Source organism: Aythya ferina (assembly GCF_964211825.1).
Source record: "Aythya ferina genome assembly, chromosome: 20".
In the NCBI taxonomy this organism is placed as follows: domain Eukaryota; kingdom Metazoa; phylum Chordata; class Aves; order Anseriformes; family Anatidae; genus Aythya; species Aythya ferina.
The window spans coordinates 8,561,008-8,581,585 of record NC_140318.1 but is presented as its reverse complement, the minus strand read 5'-3'; the positions used below and the strand labels follow the sequence as shown (position 1 = coordinate 8,581,585).

At 45.4% G+C, this 20,578-nt stretch overlaps 1 protein-coding gene across 3 annotated transcripts in view; it reads left to right on the top strand.

Moving 5' to 3' along the window:
• Positions 1–20,578, top strand: part of PAPPA (pappalysin 1) — a 361,581-nt gene that overhangs the window by 117,267 nt on the left and 223,736 nt on the right. For all 3 annotated transcript variants that reach the window (XM_084494331.1, XM_084494334.1, XM_084494332.1), the window contains exon 2: positions 10,337–10,672. The gene's annotated coding sequence lies outside the window, so the exon portion shown is untranslated. The remainder of the gene's footprint in view (positions 1–10,336; positions 10,673–20,578) is intronic.

The window sequence follows — 20,578 nt, the reverse complement described above, 5'->3', positions numbered from 1 at the left end:
GACTGTGAAGTTGAGTGTGTGCGTGTGTGGGCCCGCTCATAATTCAGGAAGGGTTCTCTTTTGGGAAGCTCCCAATGGACACCGCCTGCAGCCGCTTTCGGCTCCTTGTAGGAGAAGTGTGCATGCATCCAGGAGGGTTGGTCAGGCCCTCGCTGCTTTTGATGTTCCCATAAAGCCATCACTCCAAGGCTTGGACTTGCAAGGCTATTGAACTCAGTCATAATATGGTGGATAAAGTCCACCTAGTGGTTTTAGGATTTGTATTTTTTGATCAAGAAATAGTGTCATGTCAGAGCCCAGCCTGAGTGGGCACTCCTGGTTTAGCCAGTGTAGAGCGGGGAGATTCGGTGTCCATCCTGCTACTTGGCTTCACAGACACCACTGGTGGATGAACCTGCGAGTGTGCATGGCTTTGCAGGAGCGGTTCTCGCTTGGGTGACTGCAAGCTGCTGGCCCCTGAGCACACCCTGCTCCCATGGGTGCTCCCACCAGCACGCAGGGAGCAGTGCTCCTGGCTGGGATGAAAGACAGGGGAGACGGAATAGGTGAATTGCTTCTGTCTGGCATTTAGACTGCAGAAACTGCTTATTTGGCTGAGCAGAGGAGACTTGGATTTAATCTTCGATGGAATTGACTTGTAATGTCCTTTTTGCTTATCACCAGAGGAGGAATCTACTGAAAAAGAGGGCAGAGCACCAAGTACAGCTGAACCGCTGCCAGCAGAAAGGTTATTGATCCCCTGCAAGAGGAGATAGGAACCTGCCTCTCTCCTCTTTTAATAACAAGTCGTGCTTTGTGGGAATTCCCTACCTGGAGTCACAGATTTCCAAAAACCTGAGCCTATGCCTTGAGAACGGTGGGTTGGGAAGGAGCAGACCCCCACTCTTGGACAGTTTCCTCTGCACGGAGGATTAGCATGAGAACGACAGATCATTTCAATCCCACTGCCTTTCTCAATACATTAAGTGACACATAGCCGAGAGGAGGCCCCTGAAGATTAATGCTTTCTACAGATTCAGTTTATCTTTGGAAACTCCACCAGCATGTTCAGAACGTGGGCCCTCCACCCGCCACTTCCCCGTCCCGCAGACTGTACCCAGCCCATTTTCCTGATGGTGACCCAGAAGGGGCTTCAGCCTCGCTCGCTCTCCTGCAGCTCTGGGTCGCTGTACTTAAAAGGCTGCTAATCACAGCCTCCATCTCAGCTTGTTTGCCTGGGGAGAAATCATTAATACCTTTTTTACAGAGAGGGCAAATCTGAGCATTGCCTGCAAATCTGCAGGAAATTACTTTTCAAGTGACCGATGATATGACCTCTGATTTCCTAATGATCTAGGAAGAGTTCAAGCCCAAGTGCTTGTATATGCGGAATGCCAAATTTATATATACAAAGCATCATAATTACTGTCATGGAGATTTACAGTGCTTTACAAATCATTAATAATCATAATAATAATATTTACCATAACTCTTTCTGGCAGATTAATTACAATTCTCTTTGACCATCCTCGAACTACTTTCCTTATAACATCTTTCCCATTGGCATGAAAATTAAGTACACAAAACATAATATATTGACATAAAGGGTGGCTTTATTTGTATGTGTTTATTTGAGACAAACTCAGCTATTTGCTATTGAAGTGAAAGCATAAGCATCAATGAATCAGCACATCTTTTAAGACAGAACTGAATATTGCTACATTTCAATATGATGTTAGTGGGTAACGTGCTCTTAAATGGCTTTAACAGGCGAGTGTGACTCTTGCTGCTCAGTTAAGGTACCACATTTGCAGTAACAAGTGTATATAAGATGCATACTCGTTTGAATGAGAAGCTTTCATGTCTTTCACACTTGCTTTGGGGTGGAATAGCCACAAATGATAAATGTCAAGTTTAGGTTAGACTGACTGGTCTGTAATTGATGGACTGAGCTGATACAAATTCCTCATTCTTCTCTAAATACCATCAAGTGTATGAGATTTGGAGAAAGGAAAAAAGTAAGAAAATGTTTTCCTGTTTCCTCCGCTCTCGAACTCCTCACTATAACAAGTTTGGAAACAATTTCAGATGGGATAGAAAATAAATGTAGGCATAAAAGATATTTTTTAGTTTTAAATTCTGTGTTTCAGTGTATTTTCTTGTATTTTTATAAGATAAAAGTCTTTATTATGAGCTATTTTATTGTAGCAGTTTTATGAAATTTCCTGTCATTTTTGACAACATGCACTGTTCCTGCCAATGCCATGGGTGTTGTTTCTCTTTTATGAATTATTCTATCTAGATCTGGTTTTATGCATTACTAGAAATCTGGAATTAATAGACCCTTATCCTATGGCTGATTCATTCATTTGAAAGGGCAGTTAAATTGTTATTCATGCTTTTTGACATTGTTCTGTTATCTATTAAAAGGGGAAAAAAAAAAAAGAAAAAAAGTCAGGCAATATTAACATTTTGTATTTTAGTTTCATGCTTCTCTTTGTTTATTCATCCAAAGCACATTTTGGGTGTAAAACGATCATTCCACTTGCTGTGGTAGTACAGCTTTGGTTGGGAAGAAGTCATCTGCTTAATTGTTTACAGGAATGCTACCCACTGGTTGATGGTTGAAAAAAATCTGGCTCTGAGACGTACCACTCACATCTCTGGTTGTGCACACTGCGAGCTGCAAGGAGCATGAGCAAGTCAAAGTCGTGCAAACATGTAACTTTATATTGAAATAGTGCTTCAAATGTATTATACTGTAATTTAGTCATTTGTCAGACCAACATGAGCTTTAACTGCATTCAGTGTTGTGGCATTAGGCTCCCTACCGAGGTACAACAACCTGCCTATTATGAAAGCTTCCCCAGGATAACAGACAGGCATCTCTGACACCCCTAACCTCAGCGCTACGTCTCATCAAATGCTCATCTCTGCGAGAGACAATTACAAACGCTCATGTGTTATAATGCAAAACATGGAGCTATTAGAGCCTGCTGACATGGAGAAAAATCGTAATAGTATTTCTCTCCCACATGCCTGTCCTTCAATTTAATTTTATAGAGGGTGTCTCATATAATTTTTTAAAGTTTCTAAAAAAAGACTTAAAGAATCTTTATAAAAGAAAGTGCCAAGCTAGCTAAATGTAGAAGTTGCTGCCAATTCCCCCTTTAATACTGTTAAAACAAATGCAAATTTACAGGCACATTCATACCAAAGCTGTGTGCCAAAGGCCATCAGAACTAAAACCATGTTTTAGAATATACATGTATAAAGTGGGTCTGATGATTCACACAGTTTGAAGCCTGGAGACAGAGCACAGTTACATGATGTTCTTTAATCTATTTCTAATTTATGTTGTGTTCCTTGGTCTCATCCGTCAGTTCCTCGTTCCACGTGTCCGGCAATAGACGGTGCGTGTGCGTGCGAGACATGGTGGCTCGCCTGACGGGGGCCGTTCTGTGTTTATTCATATATCCTCCATTCGGTTTAATTCCAGAGAGATAATTGCCCATGAACGCGTTCTCCTTTCTCAAGTAAATTAGAGGGTTTCCCATCTGGTGCATCCTCCTGAGACCACAAGGAGTTTTCTGAGAATCTGCAGCGGTTCAGGTGGAAGGAGACTCCCAGCTTAGCCGTAACCTTTGAGGTCCTTCCTATTTTCATACTGACACCTATGTCATCAATCCCATTACAGAAAAATTCCTCTAATCGGAAAAGCCTGCTGGTGGAAAACCTGTCCTCATCCTATGAAAAGTGAGAGGTACCATGGGGATGTTTTTGTTGTTAGTGAATCATATCTGGTAGGAGTTGTTTCTTTTCCTTCTGCCACACCTCCAGCCCCCTCCACACCGCCCAGCCAATTGCTTTGGCTGCAGCAGCCCGGGGAAGTATAGCGTGCAGTAATTGCTTCATTGTGTTGCTTTAAGAGGAAAGGAAAATAGCTATTACTGTGAGCAAGTGCTTCTGTTTTTTTCCCCTTTTGCTCTTGTGTGTTTTGGTTACGAAACGTATCCTATTCTGGTTTTGTGAAACTTTCTGTTGCGCAGGTGGAAGGCTGAGAACGGGCACAGGCAGGTAACACAGGCATGGGTAGAGAGAAAACATTGGCTTAGAAAAACACTCTTCATTTATAAAAAGGGAGCAAAACTAATGCTAATTTTCCTCCTGATCCTCTTTATGGAAGGTAACAAAGCAGCATAGTTTCATTCCTGGAAAGCACGCCGAAGCTAGGCTCGATGCCTATGTGCTTTCATCTCATCTTCAGTTACATAAAAGTTAATGGAGATTTGACTTTTGAAATTACTGTATGTGCTTGTTTACCCATTTGGCTATAGATGTAAATACGGAATTTAATGGTCAGTCAGTGGCAGGGATAAAGCTCTATAAATTCGGGGTACTGCCTGTAAAGAAGCCGCTCTTCCATAAGGCTGTTCTGAGAAAAATGAACAAAAAAAGCCTAGCTCCAGTAAACGGAGATCAGACCTGTTACTGGAGATATCTGGAAATTTATGACTGGAAAAGGTATTAGGTTGTGACCTGATGGTCTCCTGCTGCTGAGGCTCCAATGGTGATTAGGAAGAAGTGATTTCATTGCCATATGAAGGCTGCTGCCCTTAGTCCTGCTATTATTTTTTTGTTCCTCATTGAGAAGCAGGACGTGGTATTCAGGGCTGAGAGGCAGAAATGCCTCCCTGCACATACACACAAAGCGTTATCACTGCCAGCTCAGGGCTTCAAAGACCCTTGACTGAAGCTCTGTGTGACTAAGTCCACTTAATTCCCCACCTAACAGAAAAAAAAGTAGAGTTCAGAAGTTCAAGGGACTTTGTGCAAACCGCACGCCTGTGGTTGTCTGGGCTGCGCCGTGAAGGGTTAGGCTGAGTCGCTCGGTGTGCCAGGCCTGGTCACCGTCCCGCAGGGCTTCCTTCTGAGGCAGCAAATGGCCAGAAAGGTGGGGGGGCTTCACACACCACTGGGGGGCCAGAACCACTCTCAAAATGCAGCCCGAGGTGTCACCTTGGGAGCTGTTCGCTGTGAAGTGTTTGGAAGCCTCGTCCCGAGTTCTGGGAATGTTTAGCATAAGGTTGTGTATTCACAGCCGTGACAGGCTCATATATAACCCCGTATAGCATCCCCCTTTCCTCCCGACTTGTGTAACTGTTAATAGTAGTAGTCTCCTATGAAGCTTAAAGTACAGAAAGCATTTAAAGCTTATAACATTTATAGATTGCTACAGTAGCCGGAGAATCAAGCTAATGAAAGGATTGGGTGGCTGCCCTGAATTAATATGACCATAATCTAATTCATTTTAACTTCTTTTTTTGCTGTGTATAGAGCCGTCCTGTCCTCCAGCAGCACGCTGAGGCCCACTGGGAGGCCACTGGCCGAGGACAGGAGGTGGCCACGGTGGGGCCGGACCAGGAGAAGCGGTGGGGAGGAACGGCCGCCCTCCATGGGGGCAACGGGAGGGTTAGGAAAGGGTTGGAGCTTGGGAAGTGAGCAGGAGAATGAGAGGTGGAGATAAAGCAGTGATTTCTGAAGCAGGCTCTCTGCTGTAATTTGAAATTGAGATTTTCCCCCCCTCAAATATTTCCATAGCATAGAGCCTGCTTGCACCCCGATGTTGTCTTCCAGGCTGCTCTTTTCCATTTATGACCACACAGCATTTTACCCTTCTTTCTCAGCCCTCGGCATTCATTAGAGAAATTGTGTCAGAAGAATACTTCTTAGAGTTACAACTCTATGTACGTGCAGTGAAATGTATTTGTGATGCCTACTTCTGTTCTTGTTCTATCTCCTCCTGTCTGTTATGCTTGTTTCAGCCCTAAAGGAAGGATTCCTCAGTGCTCCATAGATTATCTTGAAGGGTAAGGAGGAGCTTTGGACCTGCAAGTGGTCAGGTCGAGGAGCTGGAGGGGAGAGCAATGATTTTGAGAGGGAGCAAGGCACTGTGGATTGTTCTGATGGATTTTGGTGAACTGTGTTACTGGATAACTGAGTCCAAGTAAATGTTATAGCACAAGTCCACATAACAGCCAGTTTATCCTTCTGACTTTTTCACGTCCTTCTGACAAGCTTTGCATGACACTGTTTTCTGTGTACAAACTTTGACAGCCCTCCTGTTGACTAAACAGCTACAGAAAATATAATGACGTTATAAAGGACTGTCATATTCTTTTTCTTAAATCTGAATCCATGCATATCATGCTAGGATTTCAGTAGCTTCTGAGAGCTCATAAGCTAAGGGATGGGCTTGTTCTAGGATGTGGAAAATTCAGTGAAAAACAAGGCATTAAAGAAAGTAATAGCTGGAGACCATTGAATGGTGAGCACTGTTCTTCGTGGACCTGTCCTGAACTCATGCCCCAGCCCAGTTGGAGGACTGCTGTTGTGCTTGGAGTAAATGTAAAACCAAAGCTGAAGCCACTTGTGCTCATTAAAGAACCCACGGCAGCTCTCGCTGTGCTGGATGAGCAACACCTTGCCCTGGTCAGACACTTATTTGAGTGACTCTCCTCTGTGCTGATTGCAGCTATTTATAAGGATTGCAGCCTATTTAGGAGGTTCCCTCCATCACTTTCTTTCTCCATTCAGTCAATGGAGGGAGAGTGCCTCTAAATTAAGTTTCTCCTCTAACTTGTCATCTGAAAGTATTTTTTTTTTCTCCTACAAATATACAAGAAGTCTCAAGAGATTAGTCTAGTAATTTAGGCTAAGATGGGTATCTAAAAATAAGTGGTGTTTACATCCCCGTTCTCTGAATGTGTCCTGCATCTTCATTCAGATAAGACATGCCTTGTCCCTTCCTCCTAAATTACAATGTCATGTTAAAGTGTTTCCAAGGTGGCACATCCATCGTGCTCCCACATGCTTCTGTGAATACCCAGATGTGTATGGGGGTGATAAAACCTATTTTATTTGAGGGATCTAGCAAGGAGAAAGATACTGCCTTCAGTAAGAGAAATACTTGCAAATGTTTGTGCATGCTCAGGGATGAAGAAATACATTCAGCTGATGAAAACCCTGGTCCCGCCCTCAGGTAATACATTTTGCAACTACTGCCCTTTGATTTAGGGATGGATTAAAGTTTAAGTGGGTGAATGCAAAACTGTGCTACCCAGATCTGCTCCTGACGAGGTGAGGTCTGGGCGAAGGGGTCTGCAGGGACAGAGGTGTTCCCAGCAAGCAAGGATTCCTCAGGCACGTTCTCTGCAACTTCCCCCTTGCCAGGCTCTGCCTGCTCCATCTGGGATCCTGCAGCGAGGTGCCTGTCCCATCGTTGTACATCTCTTGATGCATCGACGTCTCTCTGAGGGCTCTGGGTGCCACCTCGGGTGCTGGTCCCACTGCCAGCCAGCCTGCAGAGCCCTGCTGTTCCCACACATGTACCTGCTCTCTCCACCTAAACGGTCTAGGACAGAAGCAGTGAATGCCCAGGGTTAGTGTTTACTTTGTTAATCCCTTGGGTAATCCTGCAGACAACCCAGACACCTAATTTCTGGTCCTCTCTGGAGAGGAGACCACAGCTTGCACAGGGGTGGTGCAGGATTCATGGTGTAGTTACCATAAAAGCTCAGCATGGTGAGGTGAATTGTGCCCATACTACTGCTAAGCCATATTATAAAGTCTTCCCTTAAACATCTGAGGGCAAAGCCCATGAGCTCTTAGCCCTGAGGAGGACCTGCAGGGCCAGGCCATTTCAGGATGGACCAGGGAACAAAGCTGGGTGGATGCAAATGCAATTATTTGGTTATTTACACAGAAACACCCTCCCTGTTCCTTGAAGAGGCCTGGAGCCGGGGCTCCATCAGGGAACATGCTGCTGGTTAGGGCAGGAAGCATGGCACGGGGGGCACCCGACCTGGGTGAAAGACAGCTCCTCTGACTCATCAGCCGAAAGCAAAATGAGCTGTATATATTTAAAGCAAAGCTCTATTTTAAAAATTAATGATCTGCAAGGGAGAGAGGAGAAACTGCTTCTCTGTAATGCAGAAAAAGGCCCTGATGACCACAGCCTGGGTCCCTTTCCAGATGATGTCATCATCAGTCTAAATAATAAATTTTTAACGATGTGGAAAAAAAAAAAAAAAAAAGAAAGAAGGAAATAAAAAAAGAGGGGGACTCTGTTTCAATGAGGAGTAAAAGTAACTGGTGGCAACAGGGTCTAAGGAAAATATATGGTTGGGTGAGGTTTCTGCCCTGTGTAATTAGATTATCCCAAGTGTAGGAGTGAACTGCAAAAGGCACATTGAAATGCCAGTAATTGAGTGCTCTGTGTCTTCCCCTGCCTCATACCCATGCCAAGTGGAAAACTGGGGGTACTTGGAATATATACAAGGCAGAGGGGCATTCTGTAACCGGGGCTGCTAATAATAGGCAGTTAAGATTAGAAGGGAAAGCATGGGCTCTCATCAGCCCAGAGACCAGGGGATATTTTCCCCTCATAAATAACAGGCCACAAGAAATCTATTCAAATGGATTTGTGTTTGGTTGACAAATGTATGCAGTGTACTACCAATGGAGAGCTCACACTGGCCCTTTAATGCGGCTTGAATTACTAGTTAACACCTTCGTTTTCAAGTATGCTGGGCTTTGTTTCGTAGCCACCCCCTGGAAGTGCATCGCCTGTGGCCGTGAGCGGTGTAGGCGAGGTGGGCTCATGAGGAGTGTGGCTATGGGGAGCTGTGGCACCAGCACGGACAGAGGGATTTGGGGTTTTGCACTTCATGCTGGCTCCCCATCATCGGCAGACCTCGGGCGTATTCCGTGGGATCCCAGCCAGAACTGTCATGGAGAAAGCAAACAACAAATCAAACCTTAGCTAATACTGGAGTTGTGCAGGCTATCAGAGTGTGTCTGATGGCATTTTAAGCTGTATTTTAAGTGATCTGACTTCCAGATGTTATTCAGGGCTTGAAATCTGCAGGCACTGCGTATTCCTGTAGAGATGGTCGAGATGGTCCTCCCCATGAAGAACCTACAAACTAAGGAGACCAGACGGCACCTATTCGGGTGTGATGGTCAAGGGATCAGTTGTCCAAAGGCAACAAAAATTAATGTCAGTGTATGGACCAGAACTGCGCTTTGTGAATCTCAATCTTGTATTTTCCAAACTGAATTTTCCGAACTGAACTACCCCAACCGAAGTTTTTGTGAACCTCAGCTATCTGGACCTCAAACCCTAAATGAAACAGATGTGTTTCATGAGGTTTGGGGTTTTGTAACAGGAGATTTCCATGCTTTTAATACCCAAATCTACACCTGTTCCTCAAACTATAAGGGATAGATTTATGTCATGTACTGTAGTGGGCTGATCCTAACACCCTTGTCGTGAGACAGATTTACTGTAGTTGTCAAGACAGATTTGCTGTAAGAAGTCAATACCTCTCAGCCTGCTGGTGCCTTAAGGAGAAAAGGACTGGATGTTTAATGCTGTAAATATTTTATTCTTGCTCTGCCATACAAACCTTGCATGACCTCTCAAAAACAACTTCTATTATGCCCCAGTTTCTCATGAATAAACTGAGGACAACAACACTTCTGAAGATGGAGGGCATGACTGATGAAAACAGGATAATTCTGACTGGAAAGAAGTAAAAAAAAAAAGTGGCTTTTCCCTTCTAGGCCCTATTATTTAAAATTAATTCTTTTCACGGTTTTTATTGCTCCTTAAATAATCACTTTAGTTTTTTTTTTTTTTTTTTTTTTTTTTTTTTTTTTTTTTTTTTCTGGACCACAGCAGTGCACCTTTTAGACGCCTCTCAGCCTTAGGGTCTCTTGGTCTCTCTCCACTGCTGCTACTGTTCCCTTAGGGAGGGAATAAGGCATCTTGGAAGAACTTTGGGGGTTTGAAGGGCTCAGCAGAGATGCTGAAGTCAGCAAATCTGACATGGGTCTTTCCAGAGTGGAAATGCAGAGGAATAAGACAAATATTCAGGCTTGACTGTCAAGTACTTTTGTCTGCTCTGGGTCTCCTGTGAGAAGAGGGTACATTGCTGCATCAGGCAGGACTCAAACCCCCAGGTCACAAACATGTCCCTTGTATTCCCCTATTTCCCTAAATGCTGTGAAGGGTACGCTGAGCATTGGATTTTCCAATGGGTTAAAGACTCTCTCATCCATCTGAGTCTGGCCCAGCCTTGAACACAACTCACATTTCACCGGTCCAACACATACTTACAGGCTCCTTTATATTATTAGCTCGCATAGAGTTTGCCATGGATGGACAGTTAAATGTTGGCTCTGCTTGTGTGTGCTTTTTTTTGTCTGTTTCGGTTTTGGTACGGAGCTTATTTCTGCTCAGGGCATTGCAAAGCATTCAGAATAAGCATGCGCATTTTCTCTTTCTGTACAGGGCAACGGAGTCAGTTCAGGAAAAAAGATGAACAGTTTGGATAGAAGGACACGGAGCTGGCCACGAAAACTGATAGCACGAGCTGCCCCTGTTTGGTGGGACAGATAATACTGGTGGGACAACTGGAGTCACCTCACTCTTCCCTGGGTGTGCTGCACCAGCTGTTGTGGGGTTTCTGCGCTGGCACACGAGAGCAGAGCTCGGAGAAACAGCAGAGAAGTTGCCAGGGGCTGTCTGGGAGTCCGGTGGATGTGTGTGCAGAGGAAGCATGAGCCATTGCACCAGCTATTTGGCAGTTGAGGAGCACGTCTGAGGAAACCAGGCCTTCTCTGAAATGTGAGTTATGCCATTTCTCAAAACTGCGTGTAGCAAGAAATGACTGGGAGGCCAGTGATTCATTCCGGGTTAATGTAAAGGTACCAGAGGGGCTAATATAAAGGAAGAAAATTGATACTGGCTTTGCAGTGTCTGTGTTGCAGAAATGTGTACAACTGTTTCCCAGGGAAAGAGTGGAACAATCCAATGTGATATTAAAAACAAAATATACCCACCCAACAACAAACAAACAGCCATGGGGACGTAAGGGATGGTAACAGTGCTTGGATATCTGTAAATCAGTGCAGACTGCACAGGTATTTGCTTACTGCCATACATTTCATTGCAGCTGAAAGGAAAGGGCCCTTGTGAGATGGAAGAAATGGTACAAGAAAACGTTGCTTGAATTGTAGCGCTGTGATTGTTGCGTAAAATACACTCTGGTGTGAAGCCATTGGAGTTACATGAGGGATGGATTTAACCCTTTGGGATGAATACTCTGGGGAAATTAAAACTAGCTATAAAAGCTATATATAGTTGAAAAGGCTATGGTAACATTTTATACGATATGAACCATGTTCTATTCTTTACAGAAACCCATATCTGTAAAAAAGCAATTAGAAGTGCTTCCCTGAAAAAAGGCAATTGAATGCAGTGAATGAACTGCAGGAATTGTACAGTTTCCAGAAAATGGTGGTAGTGAAGCATTTGTGGGATCCATAAAGTCACCATAAATTCCTAACTGAATATGGATTCACTCTCCAACTCTAAAACCACAAGATTTATTTCCTGCTGGCAGGGGAGGTGAAGTTTTCAGAGCTAGATCTGTCTCGAGAATGCCAGCAGGTGGTGAAAGCTCCAGCATGTTCCCAAGTATGCAGTGTTCCCATCATCACCTTGACTGGCTGTGTCCTTTCAAGACGAGAGGAGAAGACAGGTCTGTTTTGTTGTTGTTGTTGTTGAAGACCTGTTGTGCTTTCCCTGTGTGTAACCATAGCGGTGGGAAGGTTTACCAGCACGCACCATGTCCTGTGGGAGCGGGATAGCGTAGTGGATACACTGCTGGTTCCACTCAGGAAGATCTGGTTTTGGTCAAACACTAACTCTGAAGTCGCGTGAGCTCTTTCTGTCTGTGCAGGGAGGATGCTCATGGGCATCATGTTCAAAGTCACACCAAAAGTTTTCTGGCAGCGAGGATGTTTATGGGTGATTCACGTGTTTGGTGGTACAAACATAAACGATGCAGTAAAGGCGGCTTTGTTGCCTTTCTGTGAAATTCCCCATGTCCCCCAGGCTTTGGCTGTTTCATAGGCATACGCTTTGGGGAGGAGGGATTGCTGTGGATGGTGGTGGTTGGTTTTGGTTTGTTTCTTCCTCTGTACGTTCACCTTGGCCTGTTCCTCTGGGCCTGGTCTCCAGTTCCCTTCAGACTCCCCTCTCACAACCATGCAATGCTGAATGGGAGAAGGATGCCAGTTCAGGAGCCCAGAACTTGTAGCCACCTGTAATAGCACCAGAAAGGTGCACAGTAACATGGTTTTGGAGTCCGAAAGCAGGAGGATAAGTCACAATTTCAGGTAGGACAAAAGAAGACAGGGCTGTAAGGATTGAAAGAAGCTGCACTGAAATGGAGAACTCTGTGGCTGCAGAAACTTGTAATTATTTGGGCCCTGTCAGAGATGAATGGCTATGTCTCTTTCCAGAGTCATCTGCATAGCTGGGTAAATGTGATTGCATTGATTTAGCGTGTCTTCAAGAGTCTTTTTACAACCACAGGAGCTAGAAATGTCTTTTGTTGTTGTTGCTTTTTTTAATGAAAGCTGACGTTCTGGAGCACAAGTCAGCAGGAAGTGGGGGCAAGTTTATTGGCTGTTTTGGTGGGGCCTGGAGAATAATTCTTCCTTTCTCCTGTCTTTTGTCTGTTCAGACTGTAAATTCATTGAAGCAGGGACTGCTTTCTACTGTGGCTTGTTACAGCACTTGCTGCAATGGATCTGCGTTCTCAGCTAAATCCCCTAAGGCTTAACAAAATATAAATTAGGATAATGGCATAATATGTTATATGTTAAATGGTTGTGGGGGGTGGTTTGTTTACATGAATTATCACCTTAAAACAACAACAACAAAAAGTCCTCTGAACTCCTGGTGAGGCTTTTTGCTTTGTGGCAAAATCTGGGCATTATTCTATGCAACAGGGCAGCCGTGGGGTGGCTGTGCCTTGTATCAAGGGAGAGAACATGGGCTCTGGTCTCATATGTACACTGCTCCAAACTTCTCTAAGCTGTGCTCGCTGTTACCACTGGGAAGTTGCTCCCTGCAATTCCTTTGCACAGACTTCAGTGATTGCCTCATGTCACACAGTCACAGAATCTCAGAATGGTTTGGGTTGGAAGCGCCCTTAAAGATCATCCAATTCCAACCCCCTGCCATGGGCAGGGACACCTCCCACTAGGCCAGGTTGCTCAAAGCCCCATCCAACCTGTCAGAGCTTTGAAACCCAGGAATATATCCCAGAAAGACAAAAAGATTTCTCCTTCCTTCAGCTCCTGTGTCAAGGAGGACTTGGCAGTGCTCAGTTAAAGGTTGGACCAGGTGATCTTAGAGGTCTTTTCCAACGTACATGAGTCTGGTTCTATGAATCCTCAATGCATTCCCTGTCTATTTTGTTAACAGAGAATGTAAAACTAAACTGGGCAGATGTGGCAAAGAGGAAGAATACAACAGGGCTGCAGTAAGCCTTGCTCATGCTGCTGTAGGATTTGTCTCATTCCTTCATATAAGTGCCAAAAAGAACATGGATGGTCAGGCCTTGGCATCCAGGCTGTCGTGGACATGTAAGACCTCAGAAAAGATACATGGAGTGGTGGGTGCCCTCAAAATCCAGAGCAGATTTCTTGTCTATGTTGAGTAAGAAATGGCAATTGTAGTCCTGCTCAGCACCCTGCTCAGCCTGTCCTCTGCACCCTGTTAGATGCTTTGCTTAGGGCAGTGCTGACACCTGGGGGTCTACCACAGTGCAAGGCTTGTGTCACTGCATTTTTTGTGAAGGAAAAGTGGTCTCTAGCTCTTGTTTTGGGTGTAGTTAAGCTCAGCATCAGCAAAACTTTCTGTTACTCAGATACTAGCAGTCTTCATGGAAGCGCATGGCCTGTTTGTCTCTCTCCCAGTGCTGCACTGGCAGCTCTGAGGTTGGAGGCAGTCGCAGACGCCTTGGTTTGGCTTTGCAGCACGAAGCAACCCTACCATTGGCAAATATTACTGCCATGGACCAGCCCTGTGTGCGGGTTGCTTGCTAAATCCTTCCTGTGCTGTATCCTGCTCCCCCAGGAAGGGATGCTGTGTGGGCATCCCCTGTCCTCACCCAGTCCTCAGTGGCTCCTGAAGGCAGCGTAGTGCCGCCAGGCCTTCCGTGCTGCTCAACACAACTGTCTGCACACCAGTACGTCCACACACTGGTGCGTCTACACACCAGTACATCCACACACCAGTACGTCCACACACTGGTATGTCCGCACACCAGGATGTCCACACACCAGTACATCTGCGGCCCAGCTTCCGTCACACATCACCCCGCTGTTCCTGGCACGCCTCAGGCAGACCCGAGGGAGCCTCCCTGCAAAAGCTGAGCGGTGTGAGAGCCGAGCGGAGGAGGCCAGCGGTCTGTCAGCAGGTCGTCCAGCCTGGGAGGAGGCAGAGACAGGCTCATGCCGGCCGCGGCACCGCGGCATTGCTCGCTGTAGATTAATGTGGGAGAAGGTCCCCGCCGACAACCCCTGCGAAACAGTTCAGCTTCAAGTGGAATTGCAGTGGTCCTTTCAGATAAGTGTATTTTTGCCAGCTGATCCACAACAGCACTCCCAGCGGTGGGGAAAGCTGAAGCTGTTACTGTAAATACAAAAGGGAAGACATACTTGGCATCCCTTTGCATTAGAGCTGGCTCAGAAGAACGTCTGCGTAGCTGTTCCACTGCCAAGATGGATTGTAGTCAGATAGTACACATTGCAAAGGAACCAGAGCACACACTGAGATCTGTTGGCTTTTTTTTAACAATAGTTTATTTGTGTTTCAAAGGGATAGTTACAGGAATCCAGATCAATATGCTTGTCCAGAACTGTGCCTTCCTATTTTAGGGCCTGGATGAATAAGAGGTTACTTGAGTTCACATGCATATGGAGGAACCGGTGCTTGCGGTAATGCATCCTCCCAGGCTCGTTACTTTTCCTTTCTGAAAATGGACGTGGAAGAGCTGCAGAGCTGGAGTTGCCATTGTGCCACTTGCTGGAGTTTTTCCTTGCTCCGGCAACATCCTCAAGGCAGTGCCAGTTAGGCGAGGCGCCGTCCCAGTGGGGAGCCAAACACCCCCCTTGGGTGGTGTGTGAGTGAGCATCCATCCGACCTGTCTCCTGAGAGTGTGCTGGGGCTCGGGTGGGATCAAGCATGTCTCAAACACAACAAAGATCATTTCAGTGCAATGCTCTGACTTTTTCTATCAAATATTATAAAAGGACAACTTTGATGAAAAGACGTTCAGCATTTCCCAGACCCAGATTTTGAAACCATCTGTATTTCTTCATGGTTTCAGCACTCTCTCCTATTTGTTCAGACAAGAAAAATGCTTCAACTAGTAGAGTTAGTTGCACGGGCTAAAAATCTGCTTCCTGATGGTTCTGTCACTGAAATTGTTTGAAAACCCAGTTCAGACAATGACTTGTAAGTGCTTGGGAATTAGACCTGTAATTGCTTTGAAAATCTGCGGTGTTTATTTTTTGTTGTTTTGTTTTGTTTTGGTCCTATTTTTTCCCTACTAATTATGATATATTTCTAAGAGACCCAGGCAAAACAGGAGTTGGAATAGACACGGGTACCCAGATGGTCGGGGTAATAGTAAGATATTTTCCTCTACAGAATCGTCAGTCCTGATTTATAGCAAGCAATAGATTTCTGACATTTTTAAGCAGGCATGCACAACTGCTGCACCTGGGCTGTTGAGGGTAAAATTGTGTCCATTACTTGAGCATATACGGTATCTTGCTGATGATGAATTATGCTGCTCATGCTTTGAATGGTGCCACTGCATTTTTTGTGAAGTGTAGACTCAACAAAGTATATCAGCAGACGGAGCCAGTTTCTTCTGAATTTCAACCTACAACAACTTTCTCAACGCACACTGGTCTACGTTGATCCAAGGGGCTATCTTGAGGGATGCGTTCCAATGCAGCAGCACTTCAGAGTTCAAATTCTGGTGTCATCTGGCACATTTCTGATGTCTCTTGCTTTTGTGATGACATCCTGTTACATGAAGAATTTTGGCTGGTGCACGGTGTTCTCCTTTCAACTCTTTTGCATAGCTGAGGAAGACACCATCCTGGCTAAATGAGAGCAGTTTGCAGCAGCATGTCTGGTCTTTGCTGTGAGAAGGGCTGCTTTAGTCTTGGCTCGTTTTTCTCCATTTTTCTCCTTCCCCCAAGCCTGTGCATCACCCAGCATGCCAGGTGCAGTGGAGAGCAGGAGAAAGGAGTTGTGATCGAGCAGGGATTGCACTGCCCTCGCTCTGAATTGCAGAGTGGAATAGAAGGTGATTGAGGGGATTGGGAGGATTGTACGAAGGATGTGGATTAGCTCCTCTCCTTCTGTTTGCCACTGCTGACTTGGTTTTCTTACCTGAGCTGGTGTGATGGGGGGAGCGGGGCAGATTCCTTCCGGCCACTCCAGCACTGTGAGGGGAGGAATGGCTTTACAGGCTTGAAAGAAGCAAAGCAAGATTTCCACCTCTGGGAAATGCATGAGTTGGGAACTAGGCATGAGTGTGGAGGATATTTTGGGAGCTGAGCTCCTCACAGATGCAGGTCCCTTTAAAAAGAAACTTTTTGCATGCTTCTGATCCCACAGATTTGGGGGACTGGTCCACCACTGCTGTGCTGAGAGGGGCAACAAGAGCAGTCCGGAAGACGCTTGCACAATCCTTCCTGGCCCTGGCCGGGACTTGAAGTCCCTTGCTGTCCTGAGCACAGTAGAAAACTCTGCACACTGACATTGCCTTGCAGATAACTGGCTGGGAAAGGATTTCTTCAGGGCTTACACTCCACCTCCACCCACACTTGCAGTCCCAGAGTCACCAAAGAAAGTTTAAAAATATTCTGCCAAATGTTTGCTCAGTTAAATTTTTTAGGCCTTTTTGTATTTAACCCCTGTTTTGATTCTTGATTTTTTTTTTCCCTGTCTTCCCTTAATTAAAAAAAATAGTTTCCCTTCTGGGGGATGATCCTCAGGAGCTGGATGTGTAGGAGACTCATACAGAGACTGCTTGGCAGTAGTCACCTTGCCTTGCAAGTACTCCCATGCAATGCTTTTCTTTGCGCACATTTGTGATCTGGGAGTTTTATTTAGCACTTTTTGATGGGATTCAAATCAAGGTTGGATTTCAACATCTCTTGAGAAGAGGGAATGCAGGGCACAGACTGCAATGCAGGGAAAAATACCCAGCACATCATGTGCCTCCTTGCTCCTTACTCTCCCTTTGTTCCTGGCGTTCTCCACTTGCCCCTGTTCAGGAGCAGCCACCAAGCCAGAGGGGTGGCCGTAAGTCAGAGGAGTTCTTGTTTCTGCCTAAGAAGAGATAGTCATTAGCTTCTTTGTGCATTGCACAACTTCTGGAAGAAACAGTGGGCTTCCAAGTCTATTGTACCTGCAGCGTGATGCCATGGGATGCCTTTGTTAGGTCTACCTGGGCTCCTGATTAAAGAATGGAAGAGAGGGCAGGGTGCAGCTCCAGGCTCAGCCCACATCCCTTAGGGCACCCATCACCCTCAGGGGCTGAGAAATGTGCCTGGGATGTGTTCCCGGCCCTGTTGGTGTTCAGATGCTGTGGGGTCATGGTCTGTCCCTGCAGGGTTCCCCTCACCGGGGTGATGGAAGTACGGTAACTTGGATGTACAGTCAGCAGTCTTGTAGGCAGTCCATAACCCCTTCATTTATCAAGATTTTCAGGGTGTGCACGGCTGGAGAGGAATGAAAGCCACTGATTCCTTCCTTCATTTCAGAGATGGGTTAATTCTGTTGCAGAAGGTCTGGTGGGGCCAGGTAGCCAGGAAGGAGAGCTGCGTCTGAGCGCCCCAGGCAGCACGCCGCGAGGTGCATTCGGATGAGATCCACCTCAGCGCACGCGCTGCGTCGCCTTGGCTCCCTTAGCAGGTCTGCAGTTCAGCATCCCAAGAGAACCTCCAAACAAATTACCAATTACATTTTGTGCTTTAATTAAACAGAAAGATGGGGGAACTCTCTAGCTCCGCTGTGAGCCACGGTGTTAAACAGTCAGTTGAATGATTACAGACCCAGCAAACTGGGGCACTGCTCACTGCCTTTCTTCACGTATCTGTGGTTTACTTCAAAGACTCCACTGCAAGTGGTGAGGTTGGTACCTCCTGACCTGCCCCAGAGAAGTTTTGAGACTTGGGAATGGTCTGAAAAGCCTCGAGGATGCGCTGAAGCTGAAGGGAGCCCCTTGGCACTAATGGCTGGTGGAGAGATGCTCAAAATTCTACAGCATCAGGGCCCTGAGTGTAAGACCTGCTATTAAAGCGAGGAGTGTTACCCAAAATTTGTGCCACAGAGGGAAGCATTGGCAACATGACAGGAGCCCAAAGGTTGTGCTTCATTTGCATGTGCATTTGCATAATTGCAAATGCATGAGATGCACATTAATAATCACACTTGCATCTTTATCATTCTCAATAAGTACAGAGAAAATTTCTTGCTCTTGGAGTTCATCAGCAATAAAAACCTGCAGTGTCCTCATTCTGTAAACGCAGGGAATTAGGGACACCTTGGGAGGGACGTGTTTTATCATTCCATTGGATGTGTCTACCCTTAAACCTCTAGTCCATAAAATGTAGCTGGGGACTTACTATGGGCAAGAGAAATTAACTGTGAAGGGAAGAGTACTGTGAAATATTTATACTAGTGGGAGTATTTCAAGGAACCTGGAAAAGCTGGCACCCCGACACTGTTGAATTTTGGTGGAAGTTCCACGGACTCTTGCTTTGTTCAAAACCTGAGCAACACCCTCGGGGGCATGACCAAGGCTGTGTGCGTCCCTCTTTTTGGCTGTTCTGCTGTGCAAGGACTTGGTGGGACTGGTTTAAAGCGGTGTGTCTGGTGGAGCTGGTTGTTCTAGATGTAAGGTCTGTCACAAAGACTACTTTTCTGGTAGACAGAACAGAAAAAAAGGTAGAATAGGGAGTCCAGAGCCAGAGGACTTTGCACACCAGAGAACAGCCCTTCTTTACCAGTTTGCCTTTTTCCAACCTTATCAACTAAATTTCCCCTCCCTCTCAAGCTTGTATTTACTCTCAGGAGTTGTTCCTGCTGATAGCACCCTTCTGCATTATACCACAATGACATTACCTAATTGCTGAAAATCACAGTATTTTTAGGATGAAGAGTGACAGATGTCTGCAAGTGATTAAATGACTGCAGTTGTCTGCTGCAGGAGGGACACAACTGTGATAGCCCTGATTTGTGATGGCCCAGCTCCGTGTTCCAGCCTGGAAAGTCTGGGCTTTGCTCATGTACTTCTACAATGTTTTTGTTACAGTTGGCCAGAAAATAAGAACTCAATTCAACGAAAAAAAAAAAAAAAGTTTTTTTTTTTTAGTTTCTAATGTTTGTTTTCCTTTTTTCGCAGATTTAAAACTTTAACATTTTCAGGACGGGGGAGTTGGGAGGGATGTAATCACAACCCTCCCAAACCATCACTGTCCAGTGGCTTGGATTGAGATGATTCAAAGTCAGGGTCCTTCTTTATTCAAGCCTTGAATCAAGTCTAGGCTTTCCACATGTAGGTGGGTACCTTAATCACATTAGAGGGCATTCTAGAATTTATTCATGAATCCTATCTTGATTTTCTTCTAAAACAACAGCATGGCTAAAACTGACCACTGAAATGTTTGCTTCAATAAATCAGCTTTTTCTCTAAAAAGCAAATAAATATCAATAGGGTTCATTGCTCTTGCTCCTTCATCTTCTCTGATGGTTAGGCTGTAATTATGAAATATTACCTTAATTGGTAAAGACAGGATAGGTTATGTACTTATCCCTGCAGCCATCTCATTCTAATGTCTCTCTCATACTGGCTCCAGAGTTTTCTTAGTGAAAAAGAAAACCTTCCTTAATTTGTCCAAGGAAACAACAGCCTGTGAAGGAGGGTACAAAACATTTGCCAGTGTTGTTCTGTGTGACGGGAGTCCCGTGATTTTGCAGCAAGCAATGCAATGTTTCAGACACCTGCTTTGCCTCACCAGGATGAATTCATTGCAGGTGATTCTCTGTCCTGCTGTATAGTTTCCGAGGGACCTGGGAAACTGCGGAGTGTTTGCTTATTGTCTTTGCACTTCCATTTCAGATGTCTTCCAATGTTTCTAAACTTAACAAGTAGGAGACTGAGGAGGCATTGACTGGTTTCTGTAGAGCAGGGATCTCATGTTCTTCAACAGGATTTCATTTTACCCTTCAAATAATGTTTTTGCTCTCAGAGTCATTGTGGCTTCTGCACTTTCTTTGAAACTGTATTGATCATGTAATTGAAGTGTCTTCTGACCACCTTGGGAATCTCGCAAGATTGAGACCTAGGCTTTCTTGGCTGGTTTCAGAAACCTCAGTCTGTCCTTCACTTTAATCTCAACTCCCAGCCTGATTCTTGCAATTACTTACAGATCCTGCAGCCTGTGCTCCTCAGAGTCTTCAGTGGTGTAGAATTGAGTCAAACCACCAGAACTGGACGGCTGTCAGTCCAATTCTAGTCTCGCATCACAGCTCTCTCCTTTTAGTGGTAGTGTACATCTGTCCATGGGCCCCAGGGAACACATGGGGACTCACTACACAGATGCATGGAGATAAAATCCCTTGGCTTTTGCTGACTTCCAGCAAGGC